Source organism: Giraffa tippelskirchi, chromosome 4 (genome assembly GCF_054371585.1).
Source record: "Giraffa tippelskirchi isolate mGirTip1 chromosome 4, T2T-mGirTip1v1.2.pri, whole genome shotgun sequence".
NCBI lineage: Eukaryota > Metazoa > Chordata > Mammalia > Artiodactyla > Giraffidae > Giraffa > Giraffa tippelskirchi.
In genome coordinates, this window is record NC_137278.1 from 22543943 (window position 1) to 22552978 (window position 9036).

Sequence of the window (9036 nt, forward strand, 5' to 3'; positions counted from 1 at the left end):
AAAAACTTGAAAAACATAAAGGGAAAAAATCCTATATTACCCATAATCCTACCACACAGATTTTCTTTTATGCTTAGAGCTACAAGCAGCAATTCATCCAAATACTCAACAGTAGGGAAATGTTTAAACACATTTTGATATGTTTTCTTTTGCTTTATTTTCTATGCATTTCTTACTTTGTTGTTTTTGTTGTTCAGTCACTGAGTCGTATTTGACTCTTTGTGACCCCATGGACGGTAGCATACCAGACTCCTCTGTTCATGAGGTTCTCCAGACAAGAATATTGGAGTGGGTTGCATTTTCTTCTCCAGGGATCTTCTTGGACCAGGGATTGAACCCATGTCTCCTGCATTGGCAAGCAGATTGTTTACCACTGAACCACCAAGAAAACACATTTCTTACTTAGTTGTTATCTTACCCCAGTAATCAGTTCTGATGAATTTTGAGGTTGGTTTTCTAACCTCCTCCTCTCCTACCAGCCTCCCTCCCATTCTCAATTCTCAAGTTGAGGAACTCCTCAAGTAATATGTAATTTTGAAAGAGACAATATTATGTGTATAACAGGACTCCAACCAGCAAAATATGATTCTGTAGACATTTTTCATTTACCAAACTAATTTTAATATTAACTACATTTTTAAAAGAAAATATTTTTTTATATATGATAGGAAAATTTCTTAACATCTATAGAAAGGGTAAATACCATCTTTCATTTGCATTAAGCAGAGGTGGAGCTCACTGAATGTGTATTAAATAAGACACTGGTGTTTATATATTGAAGTTGCTCAGTCGTGTCCGACTCTTTGCGACCCCATGGACTGTAGCCTACCAGGCTTCTCCATCCATGAAATTTTCCAGGCAAGAATACTAGAGTGGGTTGCCATTTCCTTCTCCAGGGGATCTTCCCAACCCAGGGATTGAACCTGGGTCTCCCGCATTATAGGCAGACGCTTTACCGTCTGAGCCACCAGGGAAGTTTATATATTACAGAACTATAAATTCTTACAGTAGGGAGAGGCAGATAATAGTTGCCTGGGAAGTTTATATATTAAAAACTCCTTTTAAATCTCAGAAGAACCTCTAAACCTGTGCTAAACATTTGATATTTATTCAAACTCCCTAGTAATAAGAGAAATGCAAATTAATGTGAAAGAATTTTTTTCACCTGTTAAATTAACCACAACTGAAGATTTTATGATACCTAGTTCTGGAAACAGGACAATGAAGTGATCACTCGCATACACTGCTTTTGATGAATGAAAAGCATAAATTTGGGGGATTACTCCTTTGGAAATTGACCCGCCAAAGAGATAATCCTAAATTCAGAGAAATGTCTTTATCACAAATCATCACTGTAACATCATTCAACATAGATGAAAACAAAAAGCACAATCTCAATGTCCAGTAGCTGGGTAACTCCTATGTGAACTGTGGTCTGTACAACGACAATCTAAATAGGGGTTATACAGTACACAGCCACTGAAAAAGATGCCTGTAAGTTCAGTTCAGTTCAGTCGCTCAGTCGTGTCCGACTCTCTGCGACCCCATGAATTGCAGCACGCCAGGCCTCTCTGTCCATCACCAACTCCCGGAGTCATGTTCATCGAGTCGGTGATGCCATCCAACCATCTCATCCTCTGTCGTCCCCTTCTCCTCCCGCCCCCAATCCTACCCAGCATTAGGGTCTTTTCCAATGAGTCAACTCTTCGCATGAGGTGGCCAAAGTATTGGAGCTTCAGCTTCAACATCAGACCTTCCAATGAACACCCAGGATTGATCTCTTTTAGGATGGATTGATTGGATCTCCTTGCAGTCCAAGAAACTCTCAAGAGTCTTCTCCAACACCACAGTTCAAAAGCATCAATTCTGCGGCGCTCAGCTTTCTTCACCGTCCAACTCTCACATCCATAAATGACCACTGGAAAAACCATAGTCTTGACTAGACGGACTTTTGTTGGCAAAGTAATGTCTCTGCTTTTAAACATGCTATCTAGGTTGGCCATAACCTTCCTTCCAAGTAGTAAGCGTCTTTTAATTTCATGGCTGCAGTCACCATCAGCAGTGATTCTGGAGCCCAAAAAAGTAAAGTCTGACACTGTTTCCACTGTTTCCCCATCTATTTCCCATGGAGTGATGGGACCAGATGCCATGATCTTAGTTTTCTGAATGTTGAGCTTTAAGCCAACTTTTTCACTCTCCTCCTTCACCTTCATCAAGAGGCTCTTTAGTTCTTCTTCACTTTCTGCCATAAGGGTGGTGTCATCCGCATATCTGAGGTTATTGATATTTCTCCCGGCAATCTTGATTCCAGCTTGTGTTTCTTCCAGCCCAGCGTTTCTCATGATGTACTCTGCATGTAAGTTAAATAAGCAGGGTGACAATATACAGCCTTGACGTACTCCTTTGCCTATTTGGAACCAGTCTGTTGTTCCATGTCCAGTTCTAACGGTTGCTTCCTGACCTGCTGTTTCTTCCTGCAGTAGCTCATCCATGAATTATAATGTCCTACATTTATAGGCGGCTCGGCGCAGAAGCGAGGCGGCTGTGTGGCCGAGAGGAGCTAGGCCGGGCCGGGGGCCGGGGGCGGCGGCCGACAGGGGCTAGGCCGGGCTGGGGGCTGGGGGCCGGAGGCGGCGGCCGACAGGGCCTAGGCCGGGCCGGGGGCCGGGGGCGGCGGCCGACAGGATCTAGGCCGGGCCGGGGGCCGGGGGCAGCAGCTGACAGGGCCTAGGCCGGGCCGGGGGCTGGGGGCCGAGGGCCGGGGGCGGCAGTCAAGAGGGGCTAGGCCAGGCCGGGGGCTGGGGCCGGCGGCAGCGGTGGCGGCGGCAAGAGGAATTACCCAAGGCCCAAGGTAAGAGAAACCCAAGTAAGACGGTAAGTGTTGCGAGAGGGCATCAGAGGGCAGACACACTAAAACTAAAACTACAGAAAACTAGCTAATCTGATCACACGGACCACAGCCTTGTCTATCTCAATGACACTAAGCCATGCCGTGTGGGGCCACCCAAGACGGATGGGTCATGGTGGAGAGGTCTGACAGATTGTGGTCCACTGGAGAAGGGCATGGCAAACCACTTCAGTATTCTTGCCTTGAGAACCCCATGAACAGTATGAAAAGGCAAAAGGATAGGACACTGAAAGATGAACTCCCCAGGTCAGTAGGTGCCCAATATGCTAATGGAGATCAGTGGAGAAATAACTCCAGAAAGAATGATGGGATGGAGCCAAAGCAAAAACGATACCCAACTGTGAATGTGACTGGTGATAGACGCAAAGTCCGATGCTGTAAAGAGCAATATTGCATAGGAACCTGTAATGTTAGGTCCATGAATCAAGGCAAACTGGAAGTGGTCAAACAGGAGATGGCAAGAGTGAACGTTGACATTCTAGGAATCAGCGAACTAAGATGGACTGGAATGGGTGAATTTAACTCAGATGACCATTATATCTACTACTGTGGGCAAGAATCCCTTAGAAGAAATGGAGTAGCCATCATGGTCAACAAAAGAGTCTGAAATGCAGTACTTGGATGCAATCTCAAAAATGACAGAATGATCTCTGTTCGCTTCCAAGGCAAACCATTCAATATCACGGTAATCCAAGTCTATGCCCCGACCAGTAATGCCGAAGAAGCTGAAGTTGAACGATTCTATGAAGACCTACAAGACCTTCTAGAACTAACACCCAAAAAAGATGTCCTTTTCATTAGAGGGGACTGGAATGCAAAAGTAGGAAGTCAAGAAACACCTGGCGTAACAGGCAGGTTTGGCCTTGGAGTACAGAATGAAGCAGGGCAAAGGCTAATAGAGTTTTGCTACGAGAACTCACTGGTAATAGCAAACACCCTATTCCAACAACACAAGAGAAGACTCTACACGTGGACATCACCAGATGGTCAACACCGAAATCAGATTGATTATATTCTTTGCAGCCAAAGATGGAGAAGCTCTATACAGTCAGCAAAAACAAGACCGGGAGCAGACTGTGGCTCAGATCATGAACTGCTTATTGCCAAATTCACACTTAAATTGAAGAAAGTAGGGAAAACCACTAGACCATTCAGGTATGACCTAGATCAAATCCCTTATGAGTATACAGTGGAAATGACAAATAGATTTAAGGGACTAGACCTGATAGACAGGATGCCTGATGAACTATGGACAGAGGTTCGTGACATTGTACAGGAGACAGGGATCAAGAAAATCCCCATGGAAAAGAAATGCAAAAAAGCAAAATGGCTGTCTGAGGAGGCCTTACAGATAGCTGGGAAGAGAAGAGAAGCAAAAAGCAAAGGAGAAAAGGAAAGATATTCTCATCTGAATGCAGAGTTCCAAAGAATAGCAAGGAGAGATAAGAAAGCCTTCCTCAGTGATCAATGCAAACAAATAGAGGAAAACAACAGATTGGGAAAGACTAGAGACCTCTTCAAGAAAATTAGAGATACCAAAGGAACATTTCATGCAAAGATAGGCTGGATAAAGGACAGAAATGGTATGGACCTAACAGAAGCAGAAGATATTAAGAAGAGGTGGCAAGAATACACAGAAGAACTGTACAAAAAAGATCTTCACGACACAGATAATAACGATGGTGTGATCACTCACCTAGAGCCAGACATCCTGGAATGTGAAGTCAAGTGGGCCTTAGAAAGCATCACTACGAACAAAGCTAGTGGAGGTGATGGAATTCCAGTTGAGCTATTTCAAATCCTCAAAGGTGATGCTGTGAAAGTGCTGCACTCGATATGCCAGCAAATTTGGAAAACTCAGCAGTGGCCACAGGACTGGAAGAGGTCAGTCTTCGTTCCAATCCCAAAGAAAGGCAATGCCAAAGAATGCTCAAACTACCGCACAATTGCACTCATCTCACATGCTAGTAAAGTAATGCTCAAAATTCTCCAAGCCAGGCTTCAGCAATACGTGAACCGTGAACTTCCAGATGTTCAAGCTGGTTTTAGAAAAGGCAGAGGAACCAGAGATCAAATTGCCAGTATCCGCTGGATCATCGAAAAAGCAAGAGAGTTCCAGAAAAACATCTATTTCTGCTTTATTGACTATGCCAAAGCCTTTGACTGTGTGGATGCCTGTAAAAGTAGGAACAATTGGTGGGAAGAAGTATGCTACAATCTTAAGTGAAAAAGAAAAGCATAAAATGGAACACAAACATCATCATTACAACTCTATTTTAGAAAACACAGTGTGCAAATAACAGACTGGAAAGAAATATATCAAAATTTTACCAGTGTATACTTGGATGGTGAGATTATGGATAACTTTTTTTCTTTCATTCCCCATCTTGAGATTAACTTTAAATGACCCTTTTTCTCATCATATCCTTGAACTGTTAAAGCAACAAGAAGACTTATTTAACCAATTGGAAATTTCAGGTACAAAAATGCATAAGCAGATTTGCATCCTGGAAGGCTAAAATAAAATTAATAAACAACAATATTACTATGAATAATCATAGCAATATAATATCTTACATTGAACGTCATGTTTTTAACTTTCTAAAGCAATTTTTTAAGTCTTCCTAGTCCTTATCATCTTAAAACATCTCTCCAAAGCAGATTAATTTCATCACTGTTTTTATTTAACATGTTTACTGAGCACATCAGTATCAGACCCTGTAATGTGTGTAGGGAGTACAAGAAAATAAGACATGGCTCATAGAGTTGACAATCTCACAGGCTAGAAGTAAAAGAAGAAATAGACAGCAGTGATCACTAAAGAGGTGCATGTGGGAGGGATTATGTTGACCAAGGGAAGCAGGGACCTCCGAGCCTAGTACTAAAGTGGGTATGGGAGTTTGACAGCTGGAGAAGGGGAGAGCGCAGGAAGTGCATTCATCCAAGGACCTAGAGGTGACACAGAGGAGCTGGCAGGACCCATTGCCCAGGAGGGCTGCCTGGGTGTCATGAGCATGGGGGAGGGGTTGGAACAGAGAACAAACATGAGGTCCAAAGTCAAGTGACCTGCAGCTCAACTGTCAGGGCTGGGACTTGACTTAATAACCCTCAGTTTTTTCCACTGACCTCAGGAAAAAAAATAATAATTAGAAGTTTTTTAAAAAAAGTTTGATTCACATCTCTGCTTTTAAGGATCTCCTTGCTCAGTTCCCTGGTGGCTTCGAGGGTAAAGCATCTGCCTGCAATGTTGGAGACCCAGGTTCGATCCCCTGGAGAAGGAAATGGCAACCCACTCCAGTATTCTTGCCTTGAGAATCCCAGGGACGGAGGAGCCTGGTAGGCTACAGTCCATGGGGTCCCAAAGAGTTGGACGCGACGGAGCGACGTCACTTTCTTTCATTTTGCTGAGTCTGCTTCTCATGTGAAAAAGCCTTCCTCCCAAGTTGTAAGGAACTAATGAAATAATGGATACATGCTTAAAGTCCTTTGTGAACTCTGAATTTGTAAAGTATCATTAACACTCACTTTTCTAGGTTTATATGGAACCACACCCTTCCCTTTGAAAGTTACATAGTCATGGCAAATTTCCCTGCAGCATCCTGGTTCTCAAACTTTGCTGTATACTTAAAAACATCTGGGAAACCATAAAAATTCTTGATGCCCAAGTGCACCCTTATCCATTAAATCAGAAAATCCAGAGGTGTGCTCCAGGCATGGAGCAATCTAGAACTTTCCCAGGGGATTTCAGTGAACAATCAGGTTTAAATATTAGTGCTCACACACCTACCCAAACTATGGTCCAAGGACCTATAGCCTCAGCATCACCTGGGTGCTTGGTGAATATGCAGAATCTCCGGCCCCACCCAGGGCTGCTCTTAAGGTGCTTGAGAAGCACCCATCAAGTCAGATTCATTTGTGTGTGTGCTCAGTTGTGTCTGACTCTTCACAACACCATGCACTGTATCCCACCAGGCTCCTCTGTCCATGGCATTCTCCAGGCAAGAATACTGGAGTGGATGGCCATTACCTCCTCCAGGGGCTCTTCCTGAACCGGGGATCGAACCCACATCTCTTATATCTCCTGCACTGGCAGGCGGATTCTTGGAAAGAACCATCTGGGAAGCCCCAGTTCTGTTTATTCGGCAACTATTCCCCGAGTTCCTACTCTGAGTTGGTTCTTGGAATACAGCAGAGAATCAATCCCACTCCTTCCTCAAAGAAGCACTCTCTAGTAAGCAAGGTAGACAAGGACATAGGTTACTAAGGAGGGACACCTTTTTTTGAGGGTAGGGATGATGCATTGAGATCAGAGAATGCTTCCTGGAGGAAGAGAAATAGGCATGGGACAGACAGACCCTGCAGAGCTCAGTGAGGGCTATGTTACATTTCAGAGACAGGAGGTTTGCAGTTTAGAGGTTTGAATTTAGGGAGGAGGTCCAGATTGGTGACATAATGTGTTTGAAAATACTCTGTAAACTGTAAATAATTATGCAAATGGAAGTATTTTTATTATTCTTCCAAAATCTTAGCAAGTCTCTCTCATTATTGAGTCTTCAGAAAATTAAGCTGTTAATTGTAGCTAAAGGAAATCACCAAATCAAGATGGATATTCAGCTATGGGCTGAAGCCCTTGCAAAGACAATGAAGATAATTCCAGACGGAACAATCTAATACACACCCCTCTGCCCAGGCTCTCTGACAAGGATGATCTTACATCCTGCTTTGGTCCGGGACAGTCTTAGTTATGCCTGTCATCCCAGCATGATTTCTATGATGCCCTCTGCTGCTGCTGCTGCTAAGTCGCTTCAGTCGTGTCCAACTCTATGCGACCCTATAGACGGCAGCCCACCAGACTCCGCCGTCCCTAGGATTCTGGACAATGAAAATACATGGCCGGGATTCCCTGGTGGCTTAGGAGTGAAGAATCCACCTGCCAATTCAGGAGCAACACGGGCTCCATCTCTGATCTGGGAAGATCCCACCTGCCATGGAGCAACTAATGTGCCCACATGTCCTACAGCCCATGTTCTGCAACAAGAGAAGCCACTGCAGTTAGAAGCCAGAGTATCACAACAGACGGTAGCCCCCTGCTTGCTACAACTAGGAAAAAAGCCCACATAGCAAAGAAGACATAGCACAACCAAAAATAAATAAAATTTTTAAAAAATATATGGTCATCCCATGTTGGACCCAAAGGTGCTTCAAATAAATAGGCATTTCTTCATTTTTCAAAGTATGGCCCAGGGCTGCTCCCAGGGACTGTACCCAGGTTTGTATGGAGTCAGCTCTGAATCTGAGTATTTCCTTTGCTTGAAACAGTCCTAGGAGCCCCAGATATCAGGCACACCCCACACCAGTGTCTGAAACCCAACAGGCTTGAGTGAGGAGTGGCAAAGGCTTCTAGGTGAGTGATCTGCAGTTGGCAAAGGACCCCACCAATCACACTGGCCAAGAGTTCTTGCCCGATGAAAGAGGGGGTGATGCAAACCTCAACAGGGCACCATCCACACAAGCCTCAACTTGAACCCAGCATCTCAGTGCTGAAAGGTTGTTGCTGAGCTGTGAAAGATGCCAGGAATCTCGGCTTCCAGAGAAGAGGAATTCAATCTGGGGCTAGTGACGAGGCCAGTGATGAGGCTTGATTGCTCAGAGCTTTTGCGTGATAAAGTTTTATTAAAGTATAAAAGAGATAGACAAAGTTTCTGACATAGACATCAGACGGGGGCAGAAAGAGTGCCTCCCTGCTAGACTTTAGCAGTGTGTTATATACCTATCAGCAAGCTGTTAATTAGAGAAAGGAGATGTCTCAAAACTCAGAGTGGCATCAGGCCCACAACATGCATTTTGAGATAATATTGGCAACAGATGATTCATCCCAGGCCATAAAACGATTGACATGAATCTTGAAGAAAAGCAGATTTCCAAGTAAATATATAGTTTCATTAGCATAGGTTAGGAGAACAATGTATGAGTAAAACATATTGGTTTGCTGAACCCTTATTGTTCTGAGTCTTAAGTGGAACCAACTTGAAGAAAGACAGAGTCTAGGGTAAATATATAGTTCATTAAGATAGCTTAAGAAAACTATTTCCATAAGAAAAACATATTGGTTAGCTCAAGGTTTGAGA

At 43.8% G+C, this 9036-nt stretch overlaps 1 non-coding gene across 1 annotated transcript; it reads right to left on the reverse strand.

Moving 5' to 3' along the window:
• Positions 1–902: 902 nt before the first annotated feature.
• On the reverse strand, positions 903–974 carry TRNAY-AUA (transfer RNA tyrosine (anticodon AUA)). The gene has a single exon. It is a non-coding gene; the product is annotated as a tRNA-Tyr (tRNA).
• Positions 975–9036: the final 8062 nt, after the last annotated feature.